The following is an 11,330-nucleotide window of genomic DNA, read 5'->3' on the forward strand; positions in this document are numbered from 1 at the left end:
AAACATTTTCAAGCCACTCTTGCATTTTTTAAATTAAATAAGTTTTCCAAGGTATAAATAAAAACGTTACTTATTTTTATACACAGAACTGCCTGCCCTTACAGTGCGACCATTTATTGGATCAGAATTCTATACTTTGTAGTCTTTAGTCAAGAAATGGCTAATAAGGTCACTTAAGGTGAGGAAAAGCCTATTCTAGACATATTTTAACTACCACTTACTTGCCCAGCTTTGAAAGTATCACTCAGAGCCTGTCAGCCAGATGATTAAAATCTGTGCCTCTAGTCCCTAGGGTTTTCCTTTTTTTTAGACTTCCCAGAGTAAATGCTAGCTTTATGCAACACCAGATATGAGACTGATCAGACAAAATTTGTACTCATAAACTTCTGCTCTAGAAGAAAAGCACACAATATAACTACTGAACATCCAATAGTACTTTTACTCTAAGGACTTAAAACTTAAGTGAACACCATCTTCTCAAATAACCCCTAATGGTTAATTCATTAATCCTTCTAAGAGCCCATGGCCAAGGTTGATAAGAATAAACAGGACACTAAAATACAAGGAGTTGCTGTATTCTGGGTTCCCCAAATTGAATAAGACCTGCAATCATAAGGCTCCTTTTTCTCAATATAGATACTCTACAAGGACTTTTGTATGAAATGACCAGTATTTACCTTTCCTAGAAATGTGGATTTTACCTAAAGTGTTAATCTATTTGGTAGTTTCTTTCTCCACATTTCATATTTTACTTGAGAATCTTCACACTAAGGTAAACTTTGTAAGCTCTGATTATTACCCAAAATTTGGAGTTTGAATATTTTATAACAATGCTTTTAAAAATATTATTTTGATAAATATTTTCCATGGAATAATATCCGGACTAAATTTCAACAGTACTATCTTTTCAGTCCACCTTACAGTAAGTTTATCTTTTCATATCCCTCTGATTTGCCTCCAGTAAATTATTAGATATCTCACCATTACTGATTTCTTATTTAATTTCACTGTGGTCAGAAAACATACTTTGTATGGTTTGTTTCCTTTTTTGGTGAACATAGCATGTACACTTGAAAAATCATGTGTATTCTATAGTTGTTGTGGGTATTATTTTGGTTCAGGTGGTTGATAGTGTTGTTCAGAACACTTATGTCTTTTCTGAATTTTGCCTAGCTTTTCTATCAAATGCTGAGGGAAGAGTGTCAGTATCTCTATAATAATGAAATCATCTATAGCTGCCTTTAGCTCTGTTCTTTTTTGCTTCATATATTTTGATGCTCTATTATTAAGCATACCTGTATTCATGATTTTTCTTTCTTTCCTATGGATGGAACTTTTATCATTATAAAGTGTTCCTTTTTGTATATGGTTCTATTTTGTTTTGAAGTCTTATTTTATTTGATATTGATATTGAGTCCCTTCTCATCACTTTCTTAGGCTGTTTGCATAATATATCTTTCCCATCCATTTACTTTTAATGTATTTGGTGTGTGTATGTTTAAAGTGCATTCTCATCGTTTATGAGTCTTTCTTGTTAATCCTTCATCATAATCCTAATTTTTGAGTGTTTAGCTCATTAACATTTATTGCAATTATTGATATGATTAGATTTAGATAGCAAGTTTTATTATTTGAGTTTTGCTTATACTATTCTTTTACCCTTTGTTCCTCCTTCTTTTGGATTATTTATACTTTTTTAGGATTCCATTTTGATATATCCATTGACTTTTTAGCTATATCTCTCAATATATTCAATAAACTTTACAGTCTGCTGAGGGTTAATATTACTTAATATAAATTATAGAAACCTTGTATATGTATAGGGTCATTTACTGCAGCTCTCCATCCTTTATACTATAGTTGTCATATGAATTACATCTACATACTTAAATCCCACAGCATGATGGTATAATTTTAAAAATAGTTATATGCATTTTAATAAGTAAGAGGAGATATTGTCTTTTATATTTACCAATATATTTGCCACTTCATATTCTCTCTATTTCTTCCACAAGTTCTGAGATATTCTCTCTATTTCTTCCACAAGTTCTGAGCTTCCAGCTAATACTATTTCTCATCACCTTGAGAAATTCCTTGAACATTTCTTGTAGTGCAGGTCAGCTAATAATAAATTTTCATCACTTATTTGAAAATGTCTTTATTTTACCTTTACTTTTGATGGATATTTTTACTTGATGTAGAATTCTGGGTTGACAGATTTTTTTTCTTTCAGCACTTAAATGATTTTATTCCACTGTCTTCTGGCCTCCATTGTTTCCGAAGAGAATTGAGCAGTCATTTGAATTATTGTTTCCTGGTGTTAATGTGAGTTACAGCTCACATTAACAATGTTGAATTATTATTAACTATGGTTAGATTCCTTGAATCATGGCATTTAATCTCGTTGGTTATCTCCAAAGAATGCTATTTCAAAATTTACTTAGATAACTTTATCATTTTCCTCTGGATGCCTTCAGTGTTTGCTTGATTTCTCTTTTGTTAAATAACGCCCCCTCCTTTCTCTCAAATACACACTTATATTTCAGGGGCTGTGGTTGTACTATACATTGACCTCTGTTTCTTCATGTGAGAGAGACTGTGGGTTTTCTATCGGAGTTTTAGTCACTCCATGCAGTGCCTACTGTGGCTCAACTTCAGTCTAAAAGCTTTTCTTCACCTCGTTAATTCTTACTCATCGATCAAGACTCAGTTTATTAATCTAAGTCTCTAGATTCAACTAGATATGTCCAAGCGTTGGGAAAGCATTTCGTTGCATTTAACAGAAAATACTACAGTGATTTGAGCAAAACTGGGTTTGTTTTTCTCACCTAATATAAAATTAGGGGTAGAAAATTCAAAACTGATGTAGCTGCTCAGACAGGTCATTAAGGACCCATTTTTTCTATCTGTTCTGCTATTTGAATGAAGCTTTTGTTTTTATAGTTTCAAGTTGAAATGTATATTCTTGGGCATTACATTCACTTCCCAGGTAGGCAGAATAGGCAAGGAAAATTAGTAGGATGATCAACTCATCCTAGTTTGCCTGAGACTTCTTCATTTTTAACCTTAAAATTCCAAGTTCCATTTGTTGAATTAAAAAAAAAATAACATGGCCTGTCACCCATGATTTGTGTTTATCATGCCTAGAAAATATTCTGTATGATTGCAAAATAAAACTTCAAGTGTATTCATCCTTCTGAAGAGATGGAATATGACCAAGTTGCAATCACAGCTCACATTAACAATGTTGAATTATTATTAACTATGGCTAGATTCCTTGAATCATGGCTTTTAGTCTCATTGATTACCTCCAAAGAACGCTATTTCAAAATTTACTTAGATAACTTTATCTTAGGATCTTTCCAGACAAATAGCTTACTTAAATATTGATATCACTCTTGGTTATTTTATCTAGTTTTTAAAGTAATAGTTCAATATTTATGTTGTAAAACAAAATGCATATAATAAAAGGCAAAATCAAAATACATATTGCAGAAATGTTTTCAAATGTAAGTTTCAACAATGTTTTCAAACAGTAAAATAAGGCCAAATAAGCTCAAAGAGATCTCAGTGTTCTAATGAGAGATCTCAATTAATAAAGCAATAAGTTAAAACATGGATATACTGAAGTTAAAACAGAATCATTTATATCTATGTTAAACACACTAGAATAAAATTTAAATATTGATGTTATAGAGAGTAAATAAATATCTTTTTGGTGGGTAGAGTTGCCTTAAACTATTTCTGTTGTCAAAGGAGTTTAGGACATGCAACAAATCATCAATATTAGTTACAAATTCCAAGGAAATTAAAATTTATTTCTAGCCTGTCCATTAATTGCTTCCTTCAAGGTATAAAATAGCATTTCATAGCCTTAGGAGCAGAATATAGATATTTCCATGGTAAACCTAAGACTGTATAATCTGACTAATAATTATGTAAGGTTTTTCTTATATAACCTGATATTATGTAAGCACTGCTAGGGATGTGTAGCATCTGTCTAGTGTTGTAAAAACAGAAAACAAACATAACAGCCACTAGCATTTTATTTTCCTTTGCTTCATTTTTCCCTTTTAATTTTTCCATAAACCAGTGACCTCAAAGAGTGAATACTAATAAAGGAACCCTTAACTTTTAATGAAAGCACTTTCATACATCTTCTCTTATACCTAAGAATTATTTGACAAAAATGCCTCTCAGTTGTGTTTCAGCAGTGTAAATTTTTTTTTTTCTACAAATGAAACTGAGCAATTCATTTTAATACAAAGGGTCCTGTGCACAAGAAATGAATTATATTTTTAGCAGTATTCCCTGCCCCAAGACTCCAAAGGAGCTACTCTTCTGACTTCAGTTGCCAAATTCACCTAAGTAGAAAGGTAATTGTCTTCCCTGAAGGGTTTGGAAATGAAACCTGCTAGAAAGCTTTGTTTATGTATATGGAGATATTTGAATAGAATGTGGTTCTCCTCAATGCATTTTAACAAATGATTAATAGAAGAGGAATGAGAGTTCTCAATTATATAGCCTCATTGGTGACCCATATATCAAGTCCAGGCCATCCCTTTATCTTAACCCTATAGTCACAGCTTAGTCCAGGACATAGAGTACATTGTTTTTCTTTAGCTTGTTTATTTTGTTCGGAATTTAGTCCTTCATTGCCAAATACATCTCATTTCTTAGCCCATTATTTTGAATATCATGTATCTCCCCAGTTTGTGCTCTTAAACACCAAGCTATACTCTTTACTCAAACTCCCAATATTTTCAATTGTCTATCAATAATAAAGATAAATATTGTTTAGGATGTGTTTTTCTAAACCTTTCTCAGCTCCCAGTGTTTCAAAGAGCAGAAACACTGTGTAGCAATTATACTGGTACACTGCATGGTCAACTCTCAGTGGTCTAGCATGCAAAGATAAGGTGATCTTTCCATCACATGGAGACAGTATAATGTTATGAAATCTCCTTTAGTGAATTATTCTTATTTGTTCAATTGTTACGTTTCATCAGAAGTTCTATTATGTCCACTATCATTATAACTTATTTGACTAGCTGCTCATGCAAGCAAGACTTTATGTTCCATCGTTTTATATATAAATTAAAAAATTATTCTTCAGCCAACCATATTATTCTATAATTAGCTTAGCAACACAAAGCAACCAGTTCTCATGTATCTGGACCAAGAAGCCACACACACAGAATTAATCATATCATATACTATACCTTCCCCTTGCATGTTTACCTCTTGCCATGACTTCAAGTCAATGCATAATTGTAAGTAAACTCTAGGTAATATCAAAGAAGGCATCTTCTGTTTGATAGTACACGAAAAGGGTAGAAATTAAGAGGAGTAGAAACGAGTAAGGTGGGTGAGTGGAAAATACTGCAAAGTGCTGGAAACTTCAGTTTTACAAACATGTCTATAGATTCATATTTTCTTTCTAGCGAGGGATCCTGCAGGGACTTTGATTTAATATAATGCCAAAGCTCAGCACAGGAGTATAAATATTCAATAAATTCTTAGGTAATACTATAATTGACTGAAGAATAATTTTTCATTTTCCATTAAATAATGGTATTCGTGTGCACTGAAGAGTAGAATATACTATCAGACAAATGAAGAAACAATACTGGATTTAGTTCAAACAGAGCATCAGAGTCTTATTCATTGGCTAGTGGTACAAGCTCAATTAAATCACTTCACCTGTCTTTTCTTCAGTTTTCTCATTTGCAAAGTGAAGACTGGAATCTTTCTCACAGGGTGTAGTGAGAAAAAATGTTTTAAAATGGGGGAAATTACAGAAGGTGGAAGCAGTGGCGTCCGCAGCTGGGTACTGGCCTGCCGGCGGCCCGCAGAGGTGGTGACGGCGCACTTTGACCCCAGAGTTTGAGGTCCAAGCAGCCTCCTCTCGGAGCGTAGTGTCTGTGTCCGTCCTCTATCAGCCCTTGGCTGATCGGAGTCGTGTGGCTGGCGGGGATCCCTGCCCGCCTGGTTCTGCCGCCCAGTGCACTTGAGCAAGCATGTGATAATCAAGTTACTATGAGTCTGCTAAACTGTGAAAACGGCTGTGGATCCAGCCAGTCTGAAAGTGACTACTGTGTGGCCATGGCCAGCTCCTGTAGCGCTGCAACAAAAGATGATAGTGTGGGTGGAACTGCCAGCATGGGGAACCTCTCCAGCTCCTTTATGGAGGAGATCCAGGGATATGATGTAGAGTTTGACCCACCCCTGGAAAGCAGGTATGAATGACCCATCTGCCTGACGGCATTAGGAGAAGCAGTGCAAACGCCATGCGGCCATAGGTTCCGCAAAGCCTGTATCATAAAATCAATAAGGGATGCAGGTCACAAATGTCCAGTTGACAATGAAATACTGTTGGAAAATAAACTATTTCCAGACAGTTTTGCAAAACGTGAGATTCTTTCTCTGATGGTGAACTGTCCAAATGAAGGTTGTTTGCACAAGATGGAACTGAGGCATCTTGAGGATCATCAAGCACATTGTGAGTTTGCTCTTATGGATTGTCCCCAATGCCAGCATCCCTTCCAAAAATTCCATATTAATATTCACATTCTGAAGGATTGTCCAAGGAGACAGGTGTCTTGTGACAACTGTGCTGCATCAATGGCATTTGAAGATAAAGAGATCCGTGGACCAGAACTGTCCTTTGGCAAATGTCATCTGTGAATACTGCAATACTATACTCATCAGAGAACAGATGCCTCATATTATGATGTAGACTGCCCTAAAGCCCCAATTCCATGCACATTCCATACTTTTGATTGCCATGAAAAGATGCAGAGGAATCACTTGTCACACCACCTACAAGAGAACACCCTGTCACACAAGAATGTTGACCCAGGCTGTTCATAGTTTGAGCCTTATACCCGACTCTGGGTATATCTCAGAGGCCCGGAATTTCCAGGAAACTAGTCACCAGTTAGAGGATCACCTTGTAAGACAAGATCATCAAATCCAGGAGCTGACTGATGAAATAGAAACTCAGAGTATATATGTAAGTGAGCTCAAATGAACCATTCGAACCCTTGAGGACAAAGTTGCTGACATTGAAGCACAGCAGTGCAACGGAATTTACATTTGGAAGATTGGGAGTGCATTTGAAATGTCAAGAAGAGGAGAAACCTGTTGTGATTCATAGCCCTGGATTCTACACGGGCAAACCTGGGTACAAACTGTGCATGCGCTTGCACCTTCAGTTACCAACTGCTCAGCGCTGTGCAAACTATATATCCCTTTTTGTTCACACAATGCAAGGAGAGTATGACAGCCACCTCCCATGGCCCTTCCAGGTACAATATGTCTTACAATCCTTGATCAGTCTCAAGCACCTGTAAGGCAAAAGCATGAAGAGATAACGGATGCCAAACCAGAGCTGCTTGCTTTCCAGCGACCCACATATCCCATGGAACCCAAAAGGTTTTGGCTATGTAACTTTTATACATCTGGAAGCACTAAGACAAAGAACTTTCATTAAGTATGACACACTATTAGTGCGCTGTGAGGTCTCCACCTGCTTTGACATGGGTAGCCTTCGGAGGGAGGGTTTTCAGCCACAAAGTACTGATGCAGGGGTATAGCTTGCCCTCACTTGTTCAAAAACAACTACCTCTTCTCAGTAACATGCAAACTTCTCAATAACATGCCGTCTTCTCAATAACATGCAAACAAACAAAAATGCCGTGGGAAAGATGTAGTATCTACTAGTGAGTGTTGTTAGAGAAGTCACTTACTATTTCTTCCTGTTACGAATGATCTGAGGCAGTTTTTTCCTGGGAATCCACACATTCCATGCTTTTTTTCAGAAATGTTAGGCCTGAAGTGCCTGTGGCATGTTGCAGCAGCTATTTTGTCAGTTAGTATACCTCTTTGTTGTACTTTCTTGGGCTTTTGCTCTGGTATATTTTATTGTCAGAAAGCCCAGACTCAGAGTAGTAAACTTTTAATAATAATGGACTTTCCTTAAAACTTCAATTTATTTTTGTAGTATTACATGTAATATATTAAACTTGAAAATCACAAAAAAGGGAGAAATTATAAAATGTAAATGGTACAAAAAGTAAAATGGTATTTTTAAGTTAGAATATTTTTTAAAATGCTTAACGTTTTATCTAATCAAAGAGTCTTTGCAGTCTTTATACTTAGAAGTTCAATCATATAAAAAAAGACATGCAGTCTCAAAATTCAAAGGAATCTTAAGAGATCATATTTTTAACATCCTCATTTTACAATTGAGGAATTTGATGACTAGTGATGCTAAGCACATTGTCCAAATTTATGAGCTATATTGTGTTTGTGCTAGAGTTCCTTTTCTCACATTAAAAAATCATTCTTTGTTAAAGTATTATATATTTTACTTCATTTCACTTTAATAAGTTATGGAAAAATATTTGTCAATACATTCTGTTACACAATTGGCAGCGGTGGGGGGGTTGGTCACTTGGTGAGTATAAGCCTAATGACCCTGACCAAGGAGCATTTAGTAAGGAGATTTTATTACTTATAACAAGTAAGGAGGACACTGAGATAGTTCCCAAACCAGTATCTCCCTGAACTAGGGGCTGGGTCAAGTTGTATAAGCATAGGGTAATGAGATGTGATCTGATTGAATTTTGCAATGAGGTGATGCCAAGAAGCATGATCTGATTGGATCCTGCCATGGGGTGATGACATAACTGTATCTGATTGGCCCCTGGATCCTACCACATGGTGTCTGCTTCTTAATTCAGTCGTCACTCTTGTCAGAGCACTTAGGCTCCACCTGTGGTCGCACACTTGGTTCATCTGGACATGCTCAGGTTACGAGACCTTCAACCTGGAGTCCATGGAAACCGGAAAAAAAAAAACCTCACAACTTTGTTACATAAAAGTTGAACCCGATTAGTTTGATGCAGTTACAATTCTACATAATAAATATGGATGCCTAGATTTGAGAGGTTAAAATGTGCCACCTTACGGCACTCCAGACATTCAGGATAGAACTGGGGAAATACACACACACACGTTCTCATAATATGCCTTTAAATATGCTTTCAAAGCTACCTTCAGAAAATCAAAACATTATTTTAATTTGAATGTAAGTTTAGAAAGTTACTATTTCTCAGATTTTTAAATACTATTCGTCTACTACAACTGTCTTTGCATCCACTGCCTTTTGCCTAGTCCTAATCTTACTACTACATTATTTCCTATCATGTGTGATAGGCCAGTTCCCTAGGATACCTTATTCGTTTTGATAATCAGGAAGGTATGCCTAAGGTACTGACATCTCTAGACATGCTGCAGTTAGTTAATTGCTTTTAGAATATGTGTATCCAGAAACTACTTTTTAACCTGTGATTTTATATTGTTTTCTACTCATTATTTGCATCAGAACTGTGGGAAATAAAAACTTCTGTTGTTGAAGCCCCAAAGTCAATAGTATTTTGTTATGGCAATCCAAGCTGGCTGATACATGAGTGGTTCTAGATACTAAAATATTTGCCTTGGTTGAATTAGTGGTAATGGTAAAACAAGTTACTGTGTATGGGCAGGAATTTGTACTGTGTGTATAATCTTATCACTGCTGCTTTTTTTAGCCTCTTGATTGTGACTGTGTCCTATTAGATCACCTGAATACAGCTGAATAGGTTTTTTTTTTTTTTTTTTTAATTAAAACTTGGCTGACTTTTTATTTTTTCTCAGTGCTTCCAACTAGTTGGCAGAGTTCATGCTATTTACTTGTTTAGAAACACAGATGCCGTTTCCTGGTATTCAGAACCAACTGAGTCTCTGTGCTCTTTTTATTTGTTCCTTTCCTCCCCTGCTAAATCGATGATGCATGGTTGCCTTTTTATTGTTTTACTGAGGTTTATTTCCTTGCCTTGCACTTTTTGTTCATTAGACAAACATAGAGCAGTTGATAAATAGTCATTGGGAAAATAACATGTTAGACAAAAATGCAACAATGTGTTTCACAGAAAATGGCATGTCACAGATGCTTTGTGTCTAGAGTAGAACAATTTAAAGATCCTTTGTGTGTAGGGAAAAAGCATCTGTTAAAAAAGCCATGGGAAAGCACTATTTCAGTGTGTTTCATAAGTTTAAAACTTGGTAAAAGAATGATTGAATGTGCATTTGGCCATAGTCCCAGTGCCTTTCTTATACAATCCCATCAGACCCTATACTATACTTCTCTAATAGCAATTAACACACTGAAATTGCCTCTCTACTAGGCTGTGTTGTGTCTTCCCTAGGATGGACTCTCCTTGAAGTTAGGGGTTTCATTTATCTTTGTTTTTCCATCATGTGGCTTGTAAAAGGCTTTCAATACATATTTGTTGTATTGGAGTATATAAAAATGTTCAATGAATCTGTTTTTATTAAGCCAGCCAATATCATTCCTTAAACATTGGAAAAGCAGCATTTTCTTCCCCTACTGCTCACACGCCAAGACATTCATTGAGTAGTCCACATTAGATATTTTTCCACCCAGTTAAACCAAATGTGCATAGATAGTATCTTAGGAGGAACTGAAATTTTGAAGCAAGCTTGAAAAAAACAGAAATGATTAATTGCTGGATTAATTTCATTGATGAGAAAGGTTAAAGAGGAATCTTTTTGCTTCAGGAAATAGAAATGCTAAATTGAGAATATGAAAGGCTAAGTAAGGCATGGTCACCCAGGCATTTTTCTTTCCTTGTGGATGAAATGAAGCCTGGTAAAAGGAACCAGATTAGATGTAAAGTGGGGCCATAACAACAGGAAGACAAAATGCCAGGGCAGGCTGAGGAACCAGGTGAAATCTTTCTTTCAAAGTGGGATGGATTAGCACTTAGTTTTCTGAAACCATATTTGATTATTTAATAATGTATTCAAGATCTATTTTAATTTCTGTATTCAGGATTCCTTTTTAAAAATGTTAACCTTTTGCTTTAAAATTATTTTAATGTATAGAAATGTTACAAAGATAGTAGAGTTGCAGTAAACCTTTACCCAACTTCCCCTAATGTCAGCATCTTACATAATCATGATACATTTCTGAAAATTAAGAAACTAACACTGGGACAATACTATTCACTGTATTATAAACTTTATTCAGCTTTTCCCAGTGTTTGCGCTGATGAACTATTTCTATCCTAAGATTCAATCTAGGATCCTACATTGCATTTAGCAATTCCTAATTCCTTAAATTTCATTTTTGGGTCTTAAGATTTACTCTGTACAAAGTCCTTATATCAAATTGATTATGTGTTTTGGCTATTTCCTGATTTTAATTGTCTGTACTTCCTATGTTCACTATTTATTCACCACGTGCAGGAGGTTTCTAAATT

The 11,330-nt window shown here is 35.4% G+C and overlaps 1 pseudogene; it reads left to right on the forward strand.

Moving 5' to 3' along the window:
• Positions 1-6,039: 6,039 nt before the first annotated feature.
• Positions 6,040-7,720, forward strand: LOC103216162 (TNF receptor-associated factor 6 pseudogene; annotated as a pseudogene).
• The last annotated feature ends 3,610 nt before the right edge of the window (positions 7,721-11,330 follow it).

The sequence above is a fragment of the Chlorocebus sabaeus genome, chromosome 9, assembly GCF_047675955.1.
Source record: "Chlorocebus sabaeus isolate Y175 chromosome 9, mChlSab1.0.hap1, whole genome shotgun sequence".
NCBI classification, from domain to species: Eukaryota; Metazoa; Chordata; class Mammalia; order Primates; family Cercopithecidae; genus Chlorocebus; species Chlorocebus sabaeus.